The 26,966-nt window shown below is 36.7% G+C and overlaps 1 protein-coding gene across 1 annotated transcript in view; it reads left to right on the top strand.

Moving 5' to 3' along the window:
* Positions 1-9,577: 9,577 nt before the first annotated feature.
* The window catches only part of GNB4 (G protein subunit beta 4), a 110,700-nt gene continuing 93,311 nt past the window's right edge, over positions 9,578-26,966 (top strand). Inside the window, exon 1 of the mRNA XM_037840136.1 lies at positions 9,578-9,904. The gene's annotated coding sequence lies outside the window, so the exon portion shown is untranslated. The remainder of the gene's footprint in view (positions 9,905-26,966) is intronic.

Raw genomic sequence — 26,966 nt, forward strand, 5'->3', positions numbered from 1 at the left:
TTCAACAATCAATGGGTTAAAGAGGAAATCATAAAAGGAGTTAAGAAATATCTAGAGATGAATGGTGAATGATAATGAAAATACAATATACCAAAACTTAGGGATATAGTGAAAGCTGTGCTGAAAGTGAAGTTAATAGCTCTAAATGCTTACATTAAAAAAGAAAAAAGATCTCAAATTAAAGACCAAACCTCAAAACTGAAAGAACTAGGAAAAGAAGAGCAAATTAAACTCAAAACAAGAAGAAAGAAGGAAATAAATATTAGAGTAGAGATAAATATAAGAGAGAATTAAAAAAAATAGACAGTGTCAACAGAACCAGAAGTTAGTTCTTTGAAAAGACCAATAAAATTGACAAACCTTTAGCTAGAGTGACAAAGAAAAAAAGAGGGGGGACAAAAAGATGAAAATCAGAAATGAAAAGGGGAACATTACTAATGACCCCACTGAAATTAAAAGGACTATAAGTGGATACTAGAAGAATTGTATATCAACAAATTAGATAAGCTAGATGAAATGGACAAATTTCTAAAAACATACAAACTACCTACAGTGACTCGAGAAGAAATAGAATACCACAACAAACCAATAACTAGTAAGGAAACCGCATAAGTAATCAGAACTTCCCAACAAAAAAAAACCCAGGACAAGATGGCTTCGCCAGGGGAATTATACCAAAAATCCCAACAAGAATTAACACCAACCCTACTCAAACTCTTCCAAAAAATTTAAGAAGAGGGAACACTCTCTAATTCATTCTACTAGGTCAACATCACCCTCATACCAAAGACAGAGAAAGATACCACAAGGAAGTAAAATTATAGATCAATATATCTTATGAATGTAAATGCAAATATCCCTAACAAAATACTAACAAACCGAATCCATCAGCACATTAAAACAATTATATACCACGTTCAAGTGGAATTTATCCTGGGTATGTAAAGGTGGTCCAACATAAGAAAATCAATTTATGTAATATACCACATTAACAGAATGAAGAGGGGAGAAATACAATCATCTCAACTGATGCAGAAGAGGCATTTAACAAAATCCTGCACTGCTTCTTAATAAAAACACTTAGAATACTAGGAATAAAAGCAAACATCATCAGCATGATAAAGGGCATAGATGAAAAAACCCACAGCTATTATACTCAATGGTAAAAGACTGAAAGCTTTCCCTCTGAGATCAAGAACAGGACAAGAATACCCTCCGTCACCACTGTTACTCAACATTGTTCTGGAAGTTCTTGCCAGGGCAATTAGGCAAGAAAAAGAAATAAAAGACATCCAAATTTGAAAGAAAGAAGTAAAACTTTCCCTATTTGCAGATGACATGATCCTATATATAGAAAATCCTGAAAAATACACAACAAAGGACCTGGAGCTAATAAATGAATTCAGCACAGGGCAGAGTACAAGATTGACATATCAAAATCAGTAGAATTTCTATACACAAACAATGAACAATCAGAATAAGAAATCAAGAAAAAATTCTATTTACCATAACAACTAAAAGAATTAAATCTAGGAATAAATCTAACCAAGATGTAAAGGACTTGTACACAGAAAACTATAAAACATTGCCAAAAGAAATTAAAGAAGACCTAAATAAATAAAAGGATAGTCCATATTCATGGATTGGAAGACTAAATATTGTTAAGATGTCAGTACTACCTAAAGCAATTTATAGATTCAACGCAATCCTAATCAAAATCCCAACAACCTTCTTTACAGAAATGGAAAAGCCAATCACCAAATTTATATGGAAGGGCAAAGGGATTGCAATAACTCAAGCCACCTTGAAAAATAAGAATGAAGTTGGAGGACTCACACTTCCTTATCTTAAAACTTATTACAAAGCCACAGTAATCAAAACAGCATGATATGGGCACAAGGACAAAACCTATAGATTAAAAGAATCAGACTGAGACCTCAGAAATCAATTTCTATTTATGGCCAGTGATGTTTAACAAGAGGTAAAGACCACTCAACTGAGAAAGAATACTATCTTCAACAAATGGTGTTGGGAAAACTGGATCTCCATTTGCAAATGAATGAAGGTGACCTCTACCTCATATCACACACAAAACTCCACTCAAAATGATTTGAAGTCCTAAATATAAAAGCCAGAATTATAAAACTCCTAGAAGAAAATGAGGAAAGCATCTTCAGGACCTTGTGTTAGGCAATGGTTTCTTAGACTTTACATCCAAAACACAAGCAACAAAAGAAAAAAATAGATAAATGGGACCTCATCAAAATTAAAAACTTTTGTGCTTCAAAAGACTCTATCATGAAAGTAAGAAGACAACCTACTCAATGGGAGAAAATATTTGGAAACCACATAAGGTTTTATTGTATAGAAAATACAAAGAAATTCTACAACTTGACAATAAAAGGACAAACAACCTAAGGTAAAAAATGGGCAAAATACTTAAATAGACATTTCTCCAAAGATGTACAATTGGCCAGTAAGCATATGAAAAGATGCTCAACATTATTAGCCATTAGAGAAATGCAAATCAAAATCACAATGAGATACCATTTCTACACACTAGAATGGAAATTTTAAAAATGGAAAATTACAAGTGTTGGATGGGATGTGGAGACATAGGGACATTCATTCATTGCTAGTGACAATGTAAAAAGGAGCAGCCACTGTGGAAGACATTTACTTAAGTCCTCAGAAAGTTACATATAGAATTACCATGTGACCTGACAATCCCACTTTAGGTATATACCCAAAGGAATTGAAAGCAGGGACTTCGGTAGATATTCACACACCAATGTTCACAGTGGCATTATTCACAATTGCCAAGAGATAGGAGCAACGCAAGTGTCTATCAACAGATGAATGAACCAACAAAATGTGGGATATATACACAATGGGATATTATTCAGCAGTTCAAAGCAATGAAGTCCTGGTACATGAAATAACATGGATGAAGCTTGAAGACATCAAGTTGAGTGAAATAAGCCAGGCACAAGAGGACAAATATTGTGTGATCTCACTGACAGGAGTTAATTAGAATAAGCAGACTCATAAAGTCAGAATCTAGAATATAGGTTGTGGTAGCAAATAAAGAGTTGTGATAGTTTGAAGCTGTATGAACCCCAGAAAAGATCATGTTCTTTTAATCCATCCTTGTGAGTATAGATCTATTGTGGATGGGATGTTTTGATTAGGTTATTTCAATTCAGATGTGACTCACCTCATTTCAGGATGGGCGTTAATCCTCTTCCCGGATAAGAGGACAAAAGACACACAGAAGCTAAGACAGACAGCAGCTAACCCAGAAAAAAGGTCCCAGAGGAGCTAAGAGAGACAGAAGCTAAAAGAGAGAAACATACAGAAGCTCAGAGAGGAAGCCACTGAAGCCAGAAGCTGGAAGCAACGAAACCTGGAAGTAAAGGACCAGGAGAGACCAGCAGATATTGCCATGTGCCTTCCCATGTGACAGAAGTGTCCCAGATTGCCAGAGCCTTTCTTCAGGGAGAAGCTATCATCCTGTTGATGCCTTAATTTGGACATTAAACGGCCTTAGAACTGTAAACTTGTAAGCTAATAAATCCGCATTGTTAAAAGCCAATCCATTTCTGGTATATTGCATTTTGTCAGCTTTAGCAAACCAAAACAGGGTTTAAGGCTTTAAATGTACAAAGTTTCTATTTGGGATGATGGAAAGTTTTGGTAATGGATATTGGGATGTAACATAACATTGTGAATGTAATTACCACCACTGAATTACATATTTGAATGTGGTTAGAAGGGGAAATGTTAGGTTGTATATATGATAATAGAATACAACTTTAAAAAAATCCATGGAACTGCACAAGAGAAACTGTGAACCTTAAGTTAAACCATGGATTATATTAATAGTACATTATAAAAATGTGCTATCATCAATTGTAACAAATGTTCCACACCAAAGCAAAGTGTTACTAATAGGATGGTATATGGGAATCTCATATTTTATGCATGATTGTTCTGTAAACCCATAACTTCTCTAATAAAAAAATATACTCTAGCCATACAACCCAGCAATCCCACTCCTAACCTAGAGAAATGAAAATTTATAATCACAAATTCTGTACATGAGTGCTTATTTACATTTTATATTTATAATTGTCCAAACTGGAAAACACACCAATTTCCCTTAGTGAGTGAAGGGATAAGCCAAATGGGGTACATCCATATAGTGGAATACTACTTAGCAATAAGAAGGAACCAAGGCATTACACTGAGTGAAAGAAGCCAATCTCAAAAAGTTACATAATGTATGATTCCATTTATATGACATTCTTGAAAAGACAAAACCATAGGGATGGAAGATAGGTCAGTGGTTGCTAGGGGAGTGGAGGTGACTATAAAGAGATAGCATGAAGGAGACTTTTTTGGGGTTATGGAACTCTTCTGTATTCTAATTGTGGTGGGGTTACAAATTGATACATGTGTTTAGAGTCATAAAACCATGCATCAAATGAAAAAAATCAGTTTTGCAGTATAATAATTTAAAAAATAAAATTTTAAAAAGAAAGCAAACTATCTTCTTCCCCCCCAAAACCCAAACAAGCAATGAAAGCAAGATATTTTCCATTGTTTGAAATATCTTATGGACAAAGAATATTAGCATAAGGAAACAAGGCCAGTGCTATATGGGAGGAAAGAATTGCAAAACAGAATCTTATATTGGTAGACTCTTGTAGATTAATACAGGGTTAGTGGATATGGCTGTGGCAGATTGCATTTCCAAAGATAGCTGTAACAATATGTTCTATCCTACATATTCTTCTAGAACCTTGCTAACAACCCATCAAGAAGTGGAGCTTTATGTCTTTCCCCTGAACTGAGTGGGGCTTTGTGAGTACCTAGACCAAGACAGTATGGTAAAGTTACAATATATGATTTTTGAGGTTCAGTCATACAAATGAGTGCACCTCTGCCTTGTTCTCTTGGAACACTTACTCTTGATATCCAACCTGTGAGAAAGCCCAAGTGTGGGCTGTGAGAAAGCCCAAGTGGCCCATGGAAAGGCCTATGCTGAAGAAGAACTGAGGTCTCTGCCCACAGCTCTGGCTGATCTCCCAACTGAAGCCAACTCCAACGTGCCAGCCGCATGAGAGACCCATCTTGAAAGTTGGGTCAAAATAGCTGATGCCACATAGAGTAGAGAAGGGCTGTTTGTGCCAAACCCTGCCTAAGTAACATATTCAAGAGCAAAATAAGTGATTGTTGTTGTTTTAATCTACTAAGTTTTGGGGTGGCTTGTTGCACAGTTATAGTGCTTTTAGTAACATTAACACAAATAGGTCAGAGTGTTTTCCTAGAACGTGGTGTTCAGAAGAATTCTTGGGATGGGAAGGGTTCAGAGGGAAAGAAGGCCATGACTGATTAGTGAAGTCAACCATTGGGCATAGTATTGAGTGATGGCACTGGTGATGTATATTTGCCAATCCTGTTAGAAACCAATACCTCATTTTATATAGTTGATTAAGACAGTGTGCTGGAATGTTGTGATCTGCTTAAGATCACACAGATATTTAGTACCAGAACTGAAGCCCTAAATCAGGTTTTCTGACGTACACTTTAATATTCTTTTCACTTTACCATGTACCTTTCCAAGAACAGATTCCAGGGACATGAACCACAGGACCTGGAGCAGCACGTGTAAGTCTAAATGCTTCTACTCCCCTCTCCAATGCTTGCGACAAACATCATTGACTAATTTCCACGCTTTCCTAAGGTCTTTGAGGCTCATGTTGATAGATTTCAAGTTACCATGGCTAATGAAAGCCTGAGTAGAAAGATACAAGACCTGTAACTGATACGTATGAGGAATGTCAGAGGAATACATAAAAGGTGGGCTCACAAATGTAAGCTGTAAAAATATTTGATAATGCTTTGTGTACATGTGAGCAAGACGGAAGGCTTCAGACACTACTGCTCTGGATCAAGGATGTGTGTCTAAATTGATTCATAAAGTTACTTCTTACAAGTTTACTAACAAATTGCTCTCCATATCCTTGGGGAACAGTAAAACTCTGCTGCAGATCTTATTAGACAATTTCCACTTAATATTTTTAAACTGATTTTGTTGCAGCTCTAAGAAAACATGCAACTTCAGTTCTCATGTCATATGTTGCATATATATAATTTGGCCTTACACTGAACACAACAGAAATGGAAGGCATACAACACATACAAGGCAGTATCAGAAGGTAGTATTACCTGGATAATTTCATTCTTCATAGTGCAGTTGGCATTTTCTGAGACCAAGGTAGGCTCAGAGAAAGAGAGATCATTTCTAGGGTCTGATTTTAAAATAGGGATTAAAAACCTGCCGTAATCTTTCTCTAAGCCACCTTGGCAGGTGATCTCACTGCCCTCCCCCCTATGTGGGACCTGACTCCCAGGGGCATAAATCTCCCTGGCAACACAGGATATGACTCCTGGGGATGAATCTGGACCCAGCATCGTGGGATTGAGAACATCTTCTTAACCAAAAGGGGGATGTGAAATGAAATCAAATAAAGCTTCAGTGGCTGAGAGATTTCAAATGGAGTCAAGAGGTCACTCTGGTGGACATTCTTATGCACTATATAGATAACTCTTTTTAGGTTTTAATGTATTGGAATAGCTAGAAGTAAATACCTGAAACTGTCAAACTCCAACCCAGTAGCCTGGACTCTTGAAGATGATTGTATAACTATGTAGCTTACAAGGGGTGACAGTGTGATTGTGAAAACCATGTGGATCAAGCTCCCTTTATCCAGTGTATAGATGGATGAGTAGAAAAACGGGGACAAAAACTAAATGAAAAATAGGATGAGATGGGGGGGGTGATTTGGGTGTTCTTTTTAACTTTTATTTCTTATCCTTATTCTGATTTTTTCTGGTGTAAGGGAAATGTTCAAAATAGATTGGGGTGATGGATGCACAACTATATGATGGTACTATGAACTGTTAATTCATGGATGATTGTATGGTATGTGAATATATCTCAATAAAACTGAATCTAATTAACAAAAAATAAAAACCTTCAGTACTGAAAATTATAGGGTAGCTCCATGAGGACAGGACCCAGATTCATTCAATATAGGACAAAGAGGAGAGCTTCTCTGAAATTGATCGTAAGGGAGGAAAACTGCATAAGCAGTTGCAACTAAACTCCAAGAAAAACAATGATCATTCTCCCCTCTACTCAGATTCTGGGTTGGGGTTGGAGGTGAGGTTGAGCTAGGAATGCAGGTGATTTTAGTAAACCAGTAGACCAGTGCATTCATTCATTCATTCATTTTTCACTGAGAACCTAGTATGTGCAAAGTCCTTTGCTAACCACTATGAGGGATACAAGGATGAAATAGAGCGGGATTTTGCTCTAAAAGATTCTCTAGCAGGACCCCACCATCCTCTATGAATACAATAGGATTTAAGAACTTGTGCCTAAAGAGTTAGATGTCTAACTCTAAATATCAGTGAGTGGCTAGTAGAAGAACACTGAGTTCAATCAATGGAAGTAGAAAACAGCACTACAGTTATCTACACAAACAAGCAGGCTTCAAAACATTAATAATGTGTCTTTTCTTCTTTCTTTTTCTTTGTTTCCTTCTTTCTTTCCTTCATCCTTTCTTCCTTTTTCTCCTTCCTTCCTTTCTTTTTCTTTCTATATTATCTACATCATCTTCAGAAAAGTTACTAAGTGATAGATTACTTAGATGCATTACCATATTCTTATGAAATTGCTCCTGGTAATGAAATACTTTTCATCAACTCCACTTGGAGATTTGCAGTATGGGAGAATTGAAGTTATCATTTTGCATAATATATTATCAAATCTCTTTTGGTTTTTTGATGTTTTTATCTATAAATTAAGAAGAGATGACTTTGATAGAGAGTATTTTGCTAACTTCTGCCTTTTGTGTTTAGGAGCTGCTGATTCCTAATTATTTCTGGAATAGAATATCTCAGTGCTTTCCATTAGGAAAGCAACTTCTTTTTCAACAAATCATCTTAATCCAACTACCTCTCAAAGCCCCATAATGTCTGCTAAGTGCCAACACATAAGAACAAGACAGAAGAATCTGAAGAAAGAATATGGGCTTTAGAGTCAGTCCAGTCTGGGTTCCATGTAAGGCTCTGCCACCCCCAATATGACTCTACATAAATTACTTAATCTCACTGAGCCTCACTTTCCATTTTTGTAAAATGGAGATAAAACCCACAATGCAAGGCCATTGAGAATCTTCAGTAGGATATAAGCAGAGAGCATGATACGTAATAGGCACTCCTTTAATAACAATTCCCCTTTGCTTCCCCCTAAAAATGACAATGATAAAGCTCAGAATTTAATCATTAAAACACATAAAGTAAAAGATGCACGCCACTTTCTCTTCCCCTCATGTCCCAACCAAATATTCTGACTCCTTGATCTGTAGAAGATTTGACATTTCTCCATCTCCTTCTTAATGGAAAAACAACAATAATTACGGAAAATGAAACTTTGAGAAAAAAAAAGCACCCATAATTTCATCATCCTAGCACCATGCCTGTATCCATTTTTGCCATGGTCTGGCTTTTTCTCCACAGTCTAATCAGGATGTACTTCTCAGGGCATTATCTTTTTTTAAAGTACTAATAAATTTATTCCAGGTGATAGTGGGAAGCAGCTGAAGAAAAACGAATGGAAGGCTGCGGGGGTGTTCAAGTTCTCTTATGATATTGTTCAAATCATTCTCCAGCACAGAAACTTCACAAAGAACTCCTCTGCAGTTTTCGTTACCCAGGGCTGTTTCTTTAAATTGTTTGACGTCAGAGAAGGAATGCTATAGCAACAGTCTGTCAAACTGGAATTAACTCAGAAGAAAGATGGGGGTGGGGGAAGAGGAAAACTGCTCCCAGGCGGTACTGACTTCAGAGGGAGCAAATTGGATAGATGCATCTATTTTATGACATTTTAAACATAAAAAAACCGAAAGAAATGTGAAATTGTGTTCTTGATTGAGATGCACGTGGAGTTGAACTCTTGCAGAGTTCAGCGGCTGGACAGAATTATCTGCAAGGCCTTCCCGTCCCATCAGGGACAACAGTAACAATAACTTCCGAGTATTGATCATTTATTTAGAGGCAGGATCTGTGCAAATGTTATTTCATTTAATATTTTTAGCACTTTTATGAGGTATCACTGTCTGATTTTATGGATAAGAAACTGAGGCCCTGGGGCGGTACACAATCACACTAGTGATAGCATAACTGGGATTACAACGCAATTTTGTATGACTCCGGACTTCAATTTTCTCTCTTACATTTAGAATTCCAGAATGTTAAACCTAAATGGGATCTTGGGGTCTTCTAGCTCAGCGCCACTATCCAGCCCAAGAGCAAACTGAAGCCTGAGCGGTGCCAGGAAGGAAACTAATCACACTGCTTTAGGCGGGCACTACTCAGAAGTTACCTCCGGCGTTCAGGCGCCACACCAAGAAAACGAAACCGCCCGGGATTTAATGTTTTTCTTCTCCTTCTAGCAGGAAACAAGACAGAAAATAGGAAGCAGAATCTCCGCGCGGCACGGGCTCCCTTCGCCCCCAACCGGGTCTGCGCGCGCTCTGGGGTCTGCGCGCGGCCGCGGGACGTTCCCGCCGCCGGCGCGCGCCTTGTGCCCCGCGCCTCGCTCCTGGAGCCACGTCTCCGCCCCCGCCCGGCGCGCTGCGGAGTTCGCTGCCGGGCTGCGCGGGCCAGGGTGTGGCCGGCGGGTCTCGGCGGGTCTCGGCTGCACTCGTCTCCGCGGTGCGCTGTGCTGCGCTGCGCTGCACTCTGCACGCCCGTTCGGTTCGCGAGAGGCTGGTGAACGAGGAGCGCAGCCAGGGAGAGCCCGGTCGACGCGGGTTGGAGCTCTGTCCAGGTAGGCGACGAGCACACGAGCTGTGGTTCTTCGGTGCGCCCCGCAAGGGGACCCCAGGCTTCCCTCAGAGGGCAAGAGGGTGGCCTATGAGAACCCGGCCGGGCGGTGGCGCGGGTCCAGGCGGATCCCTCGTGACTCCCGGACTGGGGGCTTCAGGCTGCGGACCCTGCCCGAGAGTGACGAGTCGGGTGCGCCTCAGTTGCGCTCTGCTCCCGCGCGGAGACCTGCCTCTTGGTCGCCTCCTCGGGCACTTCCTGGGCCGCTCGGACTTCTCGCTCCGGGAAGCGAAGGGGCGGTGGGCGTTCCACGGGCTCCATCGCCCCCAGGTTTCTCTCCACGCCCTGTTCCCCATCCTCACCCCCCCACTCCCACCCCCACTGCTCCCAGGGACCCAGAGTTTGAGCTCGTGCTTGCCTCTGAAATAGCGGTTGTTTGGGACTGTCTAGAAGGGTTCTTGGGCGCAGAGCATTAAAAAGCTCATAAAAGTTCTGCACCGAGTGCTAAAAATGAGCCTCGTGGTTTCGTGTCAAATTTATTTGTGAAATGATGTCCATCGGTTTTGGAGGAAATCAAGGGAATTCGAATGCTTGTTAAGTTCGGCCTGTGATAAAGTGTTTTCCTTTTCTCTCCACATTCTTTTTCTGCTTCAAAACACAAATGATTGCCTTATACTTGGATATTTATTGCTGTTTGTTAAAGGAAGCTTGAATTTCCAAAAGTTTGAGAACAGACTTTCATTTGTTTATAGAAGCAAAGCTTTGTTATTCCATATCTCTCTTTTCTCTCAGTCCTTTTCTTTCTCTTCTAGTAAAGGATCTTTTTCTTTTTTAGTGAAGGATGAGGATATATCGTTTTCCTCAGCTACTACTGTCAAAATAGCTTGGAGTGTGAATTAGCACCTACTGGGAAGTTTTTCTTAAGACGTTCGGAATTTAATTGTTGATTTTAACGTTTTATAATTAGCCCATCTCAGTGTTGCGAAGTGAGATTGTGACCTATAAATGCATCTTCTAGAATAGATATAGACTGCTGATTTAAGATGAAAGGAACAGTAATTTCTAGTCGGCGAGGGAAACGACGATCTGTATTCATTTAAAATAGTTGTTTGAGACCACTGCCATTGCATATTTTAAGACTTCTTAAAGTGTGGGGGTTTTGGCTTATTATTCATCCTAGACTCTTAAAGTTTATTGTACGTTTTGGTATTTGTTTAACGATCGTTTCCAGATTTTCAGGATTGCATTTTGGTTTGTAGATGAATTTGAAACTTTTAAAGTAAAGTTGTATTGAACATCAACTCTCTGTGTATATGCATTTATAAAATTGATCAGTATGGCTTGTGATACATTTACGGTCATCTCTTTGTGAACCATAGGCTTTATTTGAGAAGTTACTCCCAGTCCTTGGTCTTTTCTAACCTGTAGAATTGGTTTCTTTTGAGTCATTGGCCTTAAGTATATCAACACATATTTTTACACTTTAAAAATAGACTCTGGGGCAATTTGTAAATTAAAAATTGGAACCAAGTATTTGACATTTTTCTGCACATACCAAACACTGCCTGAGATGATGTGATTTCTCTGATTTCTTTCAGGCATATTACTGAAGTCCACTGGCTGAGTTATTAGTTTCTTTACCTTGTTAATTAATTTAATCTACGTCTGTTATAGGAACTATTTAGTAGACATGTTCTGGGCCAGAGGAGATGCTATACATAATTCTATTTATAGCACATGCTATCTTGGCAAAGGAGAGGTATTATGGATATACTTCTACAGGTGAGAAAGCTGTGGCTCAGAGATGTTAAGTAACTTGCAAGCCGTCAAAACTGAGATTGCAAGTGGTTAAGTAATTGGAGGCAAGGCCTCTTTGTCTCCAAAGTCCCTGCTCTTTCCTCCATGCCACACTGACTTATAGTGCCAGGACATAAGGAGTGACCCTCAATTGCTGATTAGCATATTTGTACAATTTCCAGGACATGCCAGAGATATGCTTTTGTTTTTCCACCATGATCTTTACCAGTCTTCCATGTTATTATACAGATCTTCACATCAGCTGTTCTCTGAACTCCTGGTTAAATATCTTTTTAAGTTTAAAACCTCCCTCTTGCTGGGGCAGAATTTCTCCTGTTGACGTTAATAGGAAGTGATAGCTTACTTATCTTTCCAAAATAACCCCATCTTAATGTGGATTTTCCAGAGACTAGATAAAACTAATTTGGAAGATTATAAACAGGATGGAAATCTATTTTGAAATATGAGAATCCTTTAATATCCCTCAAATTAAACCAGAGGACATTTTAAAAAATATTTACCCCTGCAACTATCCCCTTTTCCTGCAACTTCAGTTTGTCTGTTTCTATGGAATCATTTATGTTATTATATAAATATTGTTATGTCTCCTGTCTTAAGATAAATTTTTTCTTGATCCAGTGTCCTGCTTCAGTGACTGCCCCATTTCTCTGCTCCATCTTGAGAAAGCATAATTCTTTCAAAAGAAATATGGAAAGGATAGTCAGAAGCTAATGAAATTGCTTATTTACAGGGAATGAGTATGAATGGAGTTAAAAGGGATAGCAGAGGGAATGGCAGTGCTCTGAATATGCCTGTTTGGTACAGAATTGAGTTTGGAAACTTGTTAATGTTTTTCATATTCAGAAATAAAATTAGCAAGGGTGGGGGGACTCCAAAATTGAATACAAACAGCAACACATGAACTAATTGTATTTAAATGAATAACATAAGCAGTCAGAAGAAAAAGAATCCAAGTAGGTTTGGAACATAGGACTTTGACTAAATGCCCTTTAATTTAAAGTAAAAAGAACTGCAGCAAAATTCTTGAACTCTGTATAGTAGGTTATTATTTGTGGTAGGAGGGGTGTAGCAGTTCTGCAGCTATTAATATGTGTATTGTTGGATTGAGCAAATGAGTGAATTCATTGATATGTTGGGGAATGGAAATCAAGATAAGGAATGGAAGAAGGCAATGAAGAACTCTCTGGTGTTAGGTTGGATTTAGAGTTGTCAATATGAACTCACATATGTTTCCTAACTCTGTCTGCTGAAAGGGGCTAGAAGCAATGACACTTTCTAGCAGCAATTAATAGAACTGGAGCCTATATCTTGGTTTCAAAATATCATTCTCCAATAAGAGGAAGCAGGATTCCTTAGAGAATTGGCTGATTATAGAGCTAGGGCATGGAAAGTATAAAATGAGCCTGGAACATCTTGTGCCAACAAAGTAAGGAAATACTCAAAAAATGATGGGTGCATGTCAAAATGCATTAGTTTGAAGGAGTTCCCAATGGCTAAATCTGGGAAAAGTCGAGCATGAAAATGAATAATGATGGTAATAGATTATAACCAATTGAACAACATAATCCACAAGTCCATAATAAATAAATAAATAAATATAAGGAAAAAAGCAAAGCTCTTCCAAGTAGAATACAAGTTAAAAATGTGAAAGGAACAATAGAGCTAAAAAAAAAAAACAAAACCCACCACTTTGCAACCATCACAGTTGTTTCAGTTTGCTAAAGCTGCCAAAATGCAGTATACCAGAAATGGGTTGGCTTTTAATAATGGGGATTCTAAGGCTGTGAAAATGTCCAAATTATGGCATCAACAAGAGGATACCTTCTCGGAGGAAAGGCTGCTGGCATCCGGGGTTCCTCTGTCAGATAGCAAGGCACATGGCTGATGTCTGCCTTCTCCTGGGTTTCATTGCTTTCTGCTTCTGATTCCAGTGGCTTTCTCTCTGAGTGTCTGTGGGTTTTCTCTTAGCATCTCCAGGGTGTCTCTCTCTCTCTTAAGTTCTCTCCAAATGTGTCTGCCTTTTATCCCCTCATAAAGAACTCCAGTAAAGGATTAAGACCCACCTTCAATGGGGTGGGTCACATCTCAATTGAAACAACCTAATCAAAAGGTCCCACCCACAATAGGTCTGCCCTCACAAGAATGGATTACAAGAACATGGCCTTTTCAGGGGGTACATAACAGATCCAAACTGTCACGACAGATGGATTCAGACAGGTATCATTAGTGGAAAAAATTTGATGGGGAAAAGGATATTTACACAGTTTCAAATCATCCCTCTAGAGATTAATTTCAAAGGGGAGAATGGTAACTTAATACCATTGTGGAGAAATCTGGCAGACACCAACTTAACCAAGTGTTGATAGTAACATCACCAATAATGGGATAAACAAGTGCCTCCTGATGCACTTGAAGCAAGGCTATCATCACCTTTCTGTGGTATTTCTAAAATGCATAACTAGATTCAGTAGGAATCTAAAGTGAGGATAACTGTGCAAATTTACAGGCCTGTACTCTTCAAATATGTCAATATGTCTTGAAAGACAAAGAAAGGATAATGAACTGTTCTGGATTAAAGGAAGTTCAAGAGATGTGACAATTAAATGCAATGTGTAATCCTTAAATGGTTCTTGGATTGGAAAAAGTAATTGCTCTAGGACATTACTGGGATAGTTGCAAAATTTGAATGTGTACTGAGTATTGAATAATATTTTGACAATGTTAGATTTTCTGAATTTGATAATTGTACTGTGGTTATGTAAGAAGATGTCCTTTTTCTTAGGTGATACAGTAAATTATTTAGGCAAAAAGGGTCAAAATATCTTCAATTTACTCTCAAATGTAATTAATAATAATTATAGAGCGAATGATAAAACAAAGGTGGCAAATATTAAAAAAAAATGGGTTGATGACAAAACCTCGAGGGCAATATACTGAGTGAAATAAGCCAGACACATAAGGACAATTATTGCAGGGTCTCACTAATAGGAATTAATTATAATATGTAAACTCATAGACATGAAATATAAGGTACCAAGATATAGGACGAGGCTTAAGAATGGGGAGTGGTTGCTTAGTATGAGCAGAATGTTCAATTAGGATGAACTTAAATGTTTGGAAATGAACAGGGGTGTTGGTAGCAGGATGTGAGAATAACTAACAGTGCCGAATGGTGTGTGAATGAGGTGGAAAGGGGAAGCTCAGAGTCATATATGTCACCAGAAGGAAAGTTGGAGGTCAAAAGATGGGAATGTATAAAACTGAATCCTATGGTGGGCAATGTCCATGATCAACTGTACAAATACTAGAAATCGCTTCCATGAACCAGAACAAATGTATGACAGTACAATTAGAAGTTAATATTAGAGGGGCATATAAGGAAGAACTATATACCTATTACAAACTATATACTACAGTTAGTAGTATTTCAACATTTTTTCATAAACAGTAACAAATGTACTATATCAATACTACGAGTCAACAATTGAGGGGGGTTGGTTAGGGATAGGGGAGGATTAGAGTTTCCTTTTTTTCTTTTTTCATCTTTCTCTTTATTTCTTGTCTGGGGTAATGAAAACTTTCTAAAAATTGAACAAAAATTAAGTGTAATGGATGCACAGCTGTATGAGGGTACCCAGGGGCAAGTGATTGTACACTTTGGATCTTTGGATAATTGTATGGTATCTGAACAATCTCAATAAAAATGGAAAAAAAAAAAAAGTTTACGGAGAACCAGGAAAAAAAAATAAAAAAAAAAATAAAACAAAGGTGGCAAATGTTATTTGGTGAAAGTAGGTGAAGGGTATAAGGTCATTCACTAAACTTTCAAAAAAATAATAAAGCTATTGGCATTCCCCAAAAATCTTTGAAAGATTTAATGTAGGCTTTCTCAACTAATCTCCCATTTTTTCCTGAACCACCCCAGAGAGACTTTATCCCTCCTGCTTCACAAAACCCTTCTCAAGATCACCAGGGATGTCAGTTTTTCCAAATTGGATCTCTCAGCCATGTTTGACATAGTTGTTAGGTAACTCCTTCCTTATTGAAGCATTTTTTCCCCTTGGCTTTTTGGACACCCACTTTTTCTGATTTTCTTCCTGCCTCATTGGCTACACCTTCTTACTTGGCTTCATCTTAGTAAAACGTGCTGCTATCCACCCACTTGCTCCTTAATTCTCTTGTTTCTCTCATCTTGAATCCATTCCATCGACAAGTAGTACATACTCTACCTTCAAAATTAGTCAAGATTTGACGATTTCTCATCCTTTACACTGTCTCCATTCTTGTGCCAAACCACCATCTTCTCTGATCTGGACTACTGCAAGTAGCCTTCCAGTTTCTCTCTCAATTTCAACTTTCTGCCCACTCCCACCCCCACCCCCCACCCCCCAAGCCAGCATGAACTTTAAAAAATATAAATCCAATCATATTATGCCTCTGCCATTGTCAGAACCCATCACTGTTAGATAAAATCGGAGTTTTACCTGGGTCTACAAGGCTGATTATACTACTTCCCACCTCTCTCATTTTACGTCCTGCCCTTCTCTGCCTTGCTCATTCCCCTCCAGCCACACCATCCTCTCAGCTATTTCTCCAGCATGCCAGGCTAGTTTCTGCCTTTGGGTCTTTGCATTTTCTGTTTCCTCTGCCTGGAATGCTCTTTCCCTGGATCTTTGCATGGATCATTCCCTCACTTCATTCAGGTTTTTTACTCAGGTTAACCTTTTTAAAAATAGCCTCCCTGAGTGATTTCTTATTATGAGCAGAATATTCAACTAGGGTGAACTTAAGTGTTTGGAAATGGACGGAGGTGATGGTAGCATTTTGTGAGAATAACTAACAGTGCTCAATGGTCTGTGAATGTGGTAAAGGGTAAGCTCAGAGTCACTTATGTCACTAGAAGGAAAGTTGGAGGTTAAAAGATGGGAATGTATAAAACAGTGAATCTTGTAGTGGGTAATGTCTGTGACTAACTGTACAAACATTAGAAATCTCTTTCATGAACTAGAACTAATGTATGACACTATAACTAGAAGTTAATAATAGAGGGGCATATAGAAAAAAATATATACAAATGTACTATACAAAAACTATAAATCAATAATGGAAGGGGGTGGTTAGGGGTATGGGAGGATTTGAGTTTCCTTTTTTTGTCCTTATTTCTTTTCTGGAGTAATGAAAATATTCTAAAAATTGAAAAAAATTATTTGTGGTGATGGATGCACATCTGTATGATGGTACTGTGGGCAATTGAGTGTATACTTTGTATGTGAACGATCTCAATAAAAAAAAAAATAGCCTCCCTGGTTACCCTGTAACCTTTTGCACTTTTTTTTTTTTTTAATGCATAGCACTTATCTCTACTTGAAACTGTTGTTTATTTATGTGCTTTATTATCTGTCTTCTAGACAGATATAGAGTAAAGCTCTATGACAACAGGGACTTTGTTTTGTTTATTACTGTATCCCTAGGGCCTGGAATATGCCTGGCACATGATTGGAACTCAGCTATTTGTTGAATGAATGAATACACGCATGAATTAATATTTGCCGACTTTGTATTTTAGCTAATGCTGTTTCAAATTGAGAAGACTGTTTCTATAGAATCCTATTATGTTAGTGCTGTTTAAACTTTTTTGGTGATGCTGCTACAGCTTCTCTGGAAGCTAACAAGTTTATCAACTTTGAATGTTTCACGTCTTCACCTTTCTTTTGTCTGCCCTCTGGTAGGGGGAGAATTAATAAGCAGCAGATGAGTATAATAAGTCCATAGGAAGAAACCAAAATGAACTTTGACCCCAAACTGGATCATTAACTTTTAAATTATAAAGACCTGAACAATTTAATTTTAGGTAAGCCTCCAAATTAATCATAGTAAGATTGTAAAGAAGATTGAGAAGAAAAAGGGCAATAGATTTGAAAAGCTATCTGGTTTGGGATGAAAAAAATAAAACTATTAGCTTCCCCCAAATATTTTGATTACTTACAAAAATGCCTGCTAAGTATACTTCTTTCCCTTAAAATACTTTTGATATTTTGTTATCTTTAGTTCAAAGACCTCTTTTTCTCAACTGTAATAATAATTTCAGTTAACATTTATTAACTTTACCAGGTGTCAGTTAACATACACTAGCAGAGAAGTCAGGATTCGAACCCCAAGTGTGGGGTACTAGAAGCACACTCTTAATCATTATGCTTCACTACCACCTTCCTCCTGTCCTATGGATGGTACAGGTACAACAGAATTCCCTTTTGTGCAATGGTTATGAACAAAAAATGCTTAATAAAGGCACAGCATGTGTTCCTCATTATGCATTATGGGCTCAGAGCCTTTCCTTCCAGTATTGCTGAGAGATACGTGTTATTTGGTCTGTTTGAAGTAGAAATCACAAAGAATGATTTGTATGCTTGTGTACTGCTCACTTGCTAAAGTAATATAAATTTTAAGTTTTTCTTTATGTCCACATTTAATATTTAAGGCAGTATATAGCTTAAGACTTTTTACTATTTTGGCTTTAGCAGCGTTGCTTCCTTTACTGTATGGCTATTACCAAGGAAATGTAGTATACTTTTCTGGGTGTTTCAGATCAGGGTTTTCTCGAGAAACAGAACCAATAGGAGATATATAGCTATAAATATATAAAGACATTTATTTTACAGAATTGGCTCACAAGATTGTGGGGGCTGGTATGTCTGAAATCTGTAGGGCAGGCTGGCAGTTCAGACAGGAATTGATGTGTTCTTAAGGTAAAATTTCTTGGAGTAACTTCAGTTTTTGCTCAAAAGGCCTTTAACTGATTGGATGAGGCCCACCCACTTTTTTGGAGAGTAATCACCTTTACTTAAAGTTACTGATTGTAGATGTAACTGCATCTACAAAATATCTTTACAGCAACACCTAGAATAGGGTTTGATTAAATAACTGGTACTATAGTCTTGCCAAGTTGTCACATAAGACTAACCATCACACTGGGTAAGGGCAAACTCCCACTGGGATATTTATGTTACATTTAGAACTCAAAAGGGAAAATTTGTTCAAGGGATATCATGTATTACTATTTCAGTGTTGGAATCTTTGCAAGTCCGTATATAGAACTCTAATATTCTCTTCTTAATAACAGTATAATATTTAATTGTACAGGTGTACCGTTATCTGTTTTCTTTTTGATTTATATTGCTAAGTTTTTGTTAAATAGTTGAGTAATGAACATCCTTGAACATTAATACTTACATATTCAGAAGTATCATGTTTTCAGAAGCCTTACAATTTCTACTCTTAATCATCTAGCCTGTCATATAACCTTTCAACTATAGAGAAATTGATATAATCTGTTGCATAAAGAACACTACTTTGGGAGGGATAAGGATGAGCACATTGGCCCCTATGCTCAAAGGTTTGAAATCTCTAGGCCCTTACAAAGGATTTTTTATATTTTTGCCATGGATAACATTTAGCAGTGACTTGACTTGGGTTTTTTCTCCCCACTAATTTTTATACAATGAGTTCCTCATCTAAAAACCTTCACCCAGGAATTGTTTAAAATGTGAAAACTGGGCTTTAGTGATTTGGTAATGTGAAATTAAAAGCCCAGTATTGCAGCTTAAACTGAATAAGGCTTTGTTGTTTAACTGGCATGTGATGCAGATTATACAATATATTTAGGATAATTAATGAGACAGCAACCAGTTTTTATAAGGATGAAATTTTAAACCTTTTTTACATTGTAAAAATACACTTTCTGATTCTAGACTTCTGTTAATTAAATTATATATATTAAGTGAAACATGGTAAACAGCAAATTACTTAAGGAAATTGAAATTTACCAACAAGGGATCTTCATTATGTACATTACATATTAAAGAGGCCCCTGGGAAAGCTGTTGGGGGCAAAAAACGTCTTAAAAAAATGTGGAGTCCTCTTTGTCATATGGTTGAAAAGTAAAAAAGTTAGTATGTAAATTTTAAAAAAATTTTAAAATGTTTTGGTCAAGTAACATAGCCATTTCAAGTATGTAAACATCTTTAAAGCTTAGATCTTAGTTTTCATGGTTATATGTTAACCTTTACCAACAGGAATTTAAATTTGTCAACAAGGGATTTAATTATGTTCGTACATTATTAAATGTGCCACTGCAAAGCTTTTTGGGAAAGAATATAAACGAAGCAAAATCAAAAAGGCTCTTCCTTGCCTTAAACCATAAAGAAGGGGGAAAATGTTGGTATGTAAATTTCTTTCATGGCTATGTGCTAATTAACCTTTTAGTGAGGGCACATCTTTGTAAAGTTTTAAGAGATGATGGTGAGACAGATTATGACATGATGGGGAAGCATCAAGAGTAATGTCTTACCTTAGGGCTGCCTAAGAGCAGTATTGGCACATATGATAGTGAGTGTTGGCAGGACAGAAACATCAATAAGAAAATCAGAGCAGTAGAACAAAACTAATTGTGACCATTGGTTTATCTTGAATGTATTGTTCAAGCCACCTGATGGCTTTTGAGAACATTAATGATGAGGGTAGGGAGTTGGGGATGGGATGGAACCTCAGAGAGCTAGTCTAGGTTAATAATTAGCTGTTAAACTAAACCTGCAATAGTAAGTATATGATATTTTGTTAAATAATGAAAGATCCTGAAGTAGCAGAGATGGATAGCTGCTCATCTCAGACCAATATGATATAGGTGCACTTGCTTTTTCATTACTAAAACCATCAGTTTTAGCTTATGTCTGGTGGCTGGGCATCATGCTTTATGTTAGGAAGAATGAAATCTGCGAGAAAGTGAATGCTATACAATATTGTTTCTACTTATTACTGATAACTTCAAAGAATTTTACTTTTATTAAAGCTATTAATACGTGAAATTGTAGCTATATTCCACAAATATGTTAATTGCACAAGTAATAGTTTGTTCTTTGAGGCTGTCAGCAAATAAGTTACATCATGGTGCTCATGGACAAGTGTAAACATTTGTTGGAGGAAATTATGAATATCCCCAATGTTGTCATGTATTCACCCTTCAGCAGTGGGATTGGTTTATTTATATATATATAACCAAAAATAATCAAATCTGGTAAAATGAAGAGGTTGTTTTTGGTTAAAAAAATTATGTGACTTTAAAGTGATATGAGACTGTGTGACTTAGTGATGTAGAGGTGAACCACATACCTGGTTCTATCAGAAAAATCCAAGAGGTGGTAATGCTTGAGTGGAGTCAGGAGAAAAGACAGGCTGACAAGGGTTATGATTCATGTTCCTAATGTTTGGTTCTCAAAGTCTTGGAATACTAAAACCAGAGGCTCCTCTTAATTTATAAAAGGTAGTTTTAGGATTAAATAAAAGGAAATATCCTGCTACTTTACATAATTGACACTAAATTTGTAGAACTTTTTACTTTAAGAGGTAGGACAGCTGAAAATATAAGCATAGTAAAAATGGTTCCATGGACGATAGTTTCAAGACATATTGTGTAAAATTTACGAGAAATCTTTAGTACGTTGAGTTCAACAACATTCTCATGAAATACTTGGTTTCGGTGACATAACACTTTAAATATGTGCTCTGTTATAATAAATGCCATTACTTATCTGTCTTTCTCATGAGGTGAACTTTTCTGATAAGTGTTAAATACATGTTTGTTGAGTGGATAAATGAATCACATAATGGTTTGAATTAGCGATATGTGGGAATAGTATTTATTTCTCATGTACTTTAGGACTACAGATGAATATAATAGGAGTAATGTCAGAAGAAAATCTTTTTGAAGTTTCCCAAAATGATGTTGACTAGAAAAGAACTAAACCTATTCATTTAAAGCTTCCACTCCCGCCCCACACACTTTCTCTCTCTCTCTCTCATATATATATATATATATATATATATATTTTAAAAAAATACACTAACAGAATAGAAACATATCAACTCTGTATTTAAAACATTGCACTCTGCATCAGGTTTTCATGCATTATCTGATGTTACTATAATTTTAGGTTTTGTTAGCTTTGCCTTAGAGACTTCTTCCCCTTTCTTCCCTTTTCTTTCATTTAAAGGAAAACCTTTTTATTTTAAATTTTAAAATTAAACTTATTTAAAGAATTCATGATTAAACTTTCATCTTTTATAAATGGCAAATTGAAGCCAGACTTGTAAAACATTACAGTTGACATGTACATTTAATTTATAAAACCCGATGTAAAAATGTATAGGAATGAAACACCAAAGTACGTTTGTTTTTAGTTCATGAATACCTATTCATTTTTTTATTTTTAAGCAATGACATTTTACTGGGTTATGGAATTTGCCTTCTCGGTTTAGATTTTAGCATCAATGAAATACTCTGTTCATTGACAAGACTCTTGATTATTGCCCCAAGTGTTCATCCCAAATGAATCCGTTTAGGATAGATGGATAAATAACTTACTCTTTTCGTTGATCGATTTATGCTATGTGTGGAATGATCACATTGTGCTTTGTTGAGAAAACTTAATCAAGTTCTTTTTTTAAAAAAATCAAAATAAAAATCACCTTCTGCATTTCAGAATCTGAGTTCCTTTTTTTAGGTAATTCCAAAAATACATGAAACACTGTTTTATTGGTGGGTATTTTCTCATATACTCTGCTCCTTTAAAAAAATTATTGTATTTAAGCCTTAAAAATTTTTTTTGTTTTAAAAATTTCTCTTTTCCAGATGTCATGATATTTCAAGACAAAATGACTACTTGATTCTTAAGCTGTCCTTCCCAGCTGTGGTTTTTATTTCATTATTGTACTTCTTAAAGAGTGAAGCAAGACCAAATAAGTACATTATTTTAAAGGACATTATGGTTCAAAAGAAAACAAAAAATCATTTTACAGATGTACTGTTTCTCTTGAGGAAAGGAAGTATAATGCCTGAAATACATCAGGAAATTGCTAATGATTTCTTTGTGAAAACATTTTAAGTAGGGAGTATTGAGAAATATGAAATTTATATGGGAACTTCTCTATCTTTTGTCTCTGTTGCCTCTTTTCCTGTTCTGAAGCCATCCTTCAGGAAAAAAAAAATCAAAATCTTGTCACAATGAAGATAAGGGAAATCAGTTTACTCTATTTTAAAGTCAAACCAATAGGAATGGGAATAATTTTTTTCTATACTTTGCATTCCTTCTTATCTTTGAGTATTTAGATGTTTTGTTTGAGCAGGAAAATACTGTAAATGCTGATTTCTTTGTAGGAACTTCTTAATGCATAAACATGCATTCTTCAACTTTCCTCCAATCAAATGATTTTAGATTTGTTTCCTTGCATAACCAAGAGTTTAGACCAGTGGAGATCAAACTCTAGCATGCCTCAGAATCACCTGGGGAGCTTGTTAAAACACAGATTACTGGCCTCCACCATCCACGTTTCTGATTCAGTAGACTTGGGAAGGGCCCTGAGAATTTGCATTTCTAACAGGTTCCCAGGTGATGCAGACCACGCTTTGAGGTCCACTGATTTAGACTATTTGGTTAAATTAGTGGCTCTCAACCGTGGTTCCTCCCTTACACACCTGAAGGATATAACCTTAATGAGAGTAACCCAATCTGTGAGTCATGGCACTGGAATGGAGGTGAGTGACAGGTACAGGTGCTGCTGACAGGTGGGGCAGGCATGGGGCTCTCCAGTGAGTGTAATTTAAAGGGCTTCAAGTGACTGACTGTTGTTTTTTGTTTTTTGGGTTTTTTTTTTCCCCCTCTCCTATCCTGTCTTCCCCTTCCAACTCCTTCCCCAAAAGAGAGTCTTGGTCTGTATGAAAGACTGCATACAGGATTTTATGTCCTCTCCTGTGAATTGGAACACAGACTGTAGAGCGAGGGAGGAAATAATAGTTGCCTCAGTGCTTTTTAAGGAGTTAAGGAGAGAAAGAAGTAGTTAAATTGCAGCATACCTGGGGTGGAATGGCCATGAAAGGACTGCTTTCTGTTAATGATTTTACTTTCATTTTTTGTTTTAAATATGATTAGATTATATATAGAGATGGAGATATCATCCTGAATAATGGTTATAGTTACAGCTTCTTCATGTGTTTCCCTTGCTGGGTCAAATTAACTCTGACTTAAAGTTCCAAGGATAGTTTTTTTAATGTATAATATATAATCTCCAAAACAATACCATGGAGTAGATTTTAGTTTCCCCACAGTACAGATGAGGAAATTGAGGCTAAGGGAAGTTAAACAATTTCTAGGACCACACAGTTAAGTGACAGCACTTTGTCGAGTCATGTTCCAGTTCCATGAGATTGGGTGAACTTGGGGAAGGTCCACCAATGTCATGCTTGAAGTTTCCTCATCTGTAGAGTGAGGATGATACTAGTACCTGTCTTCTGAGGTTGTTTTGAGAATTAAATGAGTTACTGTAGAGAGCTTTGAAGAGTGTTTGGCACAGAAGCATGGCTTATCTCGTAGTTGGCTAACTGTTACTTAGTATGTTTTAGGTTCAGAGGTCCTGCCTCGGTGTTAGGCAGTCCCTCATATATGTTATGGGTTAGCAATCTCTTATTTTGGAAATCCAAAATGCTCTCAAATTAAAAATTTTTTCATAAACCATTTAGTGGTAAAACCTCAAGTGACCTGAGTTTATTTGGTGGCAAAACCTGATGTGAACTAACGTGAAGCTATTTGATAGTCTGTTTTTTCTCTGCTTAGTGTGAATATGCTTACATTTTGCTGCAGAAATATTAATATCGCTGCCCCAGGGTCTGGTTGGGGTGTTATGTGATCCATGATAAACACACCTTTTTAAATTCTGAAAAATTCCAAATTCTGAAACGTCGGGCCCTAGAGTTTAGGTAACATATTATGGATCAATGTGATTGTGTTGAAATGCCCATCTTCCTTTTTTTAGATGTAAACCCCTTGAGAGCTGGGCCTAGATCTTATTCATGTGTCGCCCCAGTTCCTGGCACATAATAGGCACTCAGTAAATGCTTGATGTGGCAAAAGAATAAACTATGCCAGAAACATAACAATAACAATTGGGTGAAGGAAAACAGACTTGAGGGGCCACTACCCTATTTATTTCTTGGAAGCCACACACAAACCAGGCTGCCATCAGTTTGCAAGAGGCTAAATTGTTTTGCTTGTTGGGTGCTTAAAATACTCAATATAATGAGTAATATGGTAGGAAAATTAAAAGAAAAAAAGGAGACTTAATGCTTTATGCCACAATTTGAGCATCTCTAATCTCTTTTCTTCTTTTATTGATTTGCTCCATGGAGCTCTAGATTTGAGGCTAACCTCCTGAGAAAAAAAGCCTTGTAGGTATAACTAAATATTGACACTGAGGGGGGTGGGGTGGGGTGGGGTGGGGCGGGGCAGGGAGGGGTTGAAGGGTGGAGGGTGCGTGGGATGTTGGTGATGTGAGTTTTTAAATTCCTTGGCAAGAATGATCATAAAAGTGTTAAATACCTTACCTGATTAATTATGGTTTTTTTTTTGTTTTTTTTTTTTTTTTTTACTTTGTAAACAAAGTATAGGAATTATAAATCTGGATTGCAAAGAGAAAAGTAGAATATTAATAGATTCTAGAATTATGATAATAACAAACCTGACATTAACTTTTCTGATGAATCAACCTTTATATTTTGTGGATTTCAACTTTTAGGAAGCAAAAGTGTTTTATGCCAAAAATTTTTAAGTACAGCTTAAAATATTCTTTCATGCCTTAAATCAGCTTTCATGATCAGCATGAAAATTATTAGTAGCTAAGAAGTATTTGTATTCTCTTGTTTTATATAGATTAAAATAGCTGTTCACTAAACAGCAGTATAATTGTACAGACTACATAATGCCTTGCTTTAGAGTAGGTTCTGTGGACATTTTAAAAAGTGGTGTGAAAGGGCCATTTGAATTATGCAACTGTATTTTCTTTTTCCATTTTATTTAGCAACTTGGCTTGGATACAATGGCTCATTGGTATCTTTTGATATTTGTAACCGGTACAGCTGAACTTTTTAATGATAACTGATATGCTGCTTTCTGCTCAACTTACAATGCTTTCACTATATGATAGTTATTTAAAATGTGTTAAAACAGTCAAATATTCATGTTGAAAAAGAACTTAGTCAAGTAGTAATTGAAAATAAGAGCACTGTGCTCATATCAAACTAATTGTTAAATTATTAGCTTTAAATTGCGTTAATCGGTCTCTCGAATATCACTTCAAAGATTGATTGTGATAAACAGCTCAAATTTGATCTTGAGCAAAAATCACCATTAGTGAAATTCCTTGAATATCATACTCTGTACCATTCTGATGATTTTTTTTTTTTTTTTTTAGTAAAGGGAGGTAGGCATGGCTCATCTATATCACAAGGTCCTTATATCTTTTTTTCTCCCAGGAGGGAAGTTTCTTAACTAGCTGGCTGAAGATGGACCTCTGGGAAACATAAATATATAAGAAGTGAAAAAAGTACCCAACTCAATAATTTGGAAATTAACTGACTTGCAGCTCCTTGTGTGTTCCTTTCTCATACTGTCTTGTTGTTCCCTTGCTTAAAAAAAAATTTTGTTACAAATGTATGCATTCCTAAACAATTTGCTATTTAGTATAGTTCTTGAATTTTGTAAAAAAGGGTGTTATACTGGTATCTGTCTTCTGGAGTTTGGTTTGTCTGTTTTTCCCCCCCTTCTAACATTGTTTGTAAGATTTATGTTGTGTATAGCTGTAGTTCATTTATTTTCATTGCTGTTAATAATCCACTTTGAAAACATACTGCAGTTTATCCATTGCTGTCCAAGTGGGCATTGGTTCTAGTTTGTTGCTATTATAGGCAGTTCTGCATGAACTTTGTTGTACTCTGTTCTTGGGCACATGTGCTAGTGGTTTTTTGTTTTGTTTTGTTTTGTTTTAACCTAAAGTAGAATTGAGTTGTTAGGTTGAAAGATATGCATATCATAACCTTTGTTAGATATTGCTAAATTGTTTCCCACAGAGCTGTTTTACCAGAATATGTATTCCCATGTTTCTACAGCCTCGCCATGAGGTAAAAATTTTTGTTGGTCCAATAAATGGGGGATCATGTTTGATTTTAATTTACATTTCCCTGATTTTTTTTAAATTAAGTTCAGTTTTATTGAAATATATTCACATACCATACAGTCATCCATGGTGCACAGTCCACCATTCATAGCACCATCACACAGCTATGCATTCATCACCCCAATCAGAAAGAATCAGAACAAGAATAAAAAATAAAAATAAAAAAGAACACCCAAATCATCCCCCTCATT

Source organism: Choloepus didactylus, chromosome 1, assembly GCF_015220235.1.
Source record: "Choloepus didactylus isolate mChoDid1 chromosome 1, mChoDid1.pri, whole genome shotgun sequence".
Classification (NCBI taxonomy): domain Eukaryota; kingdom Metazoa; phylum Chordata; class Mammalia; order Pilosa; family Megalonychidae; genus Choloepus; species Choloepus didactylus.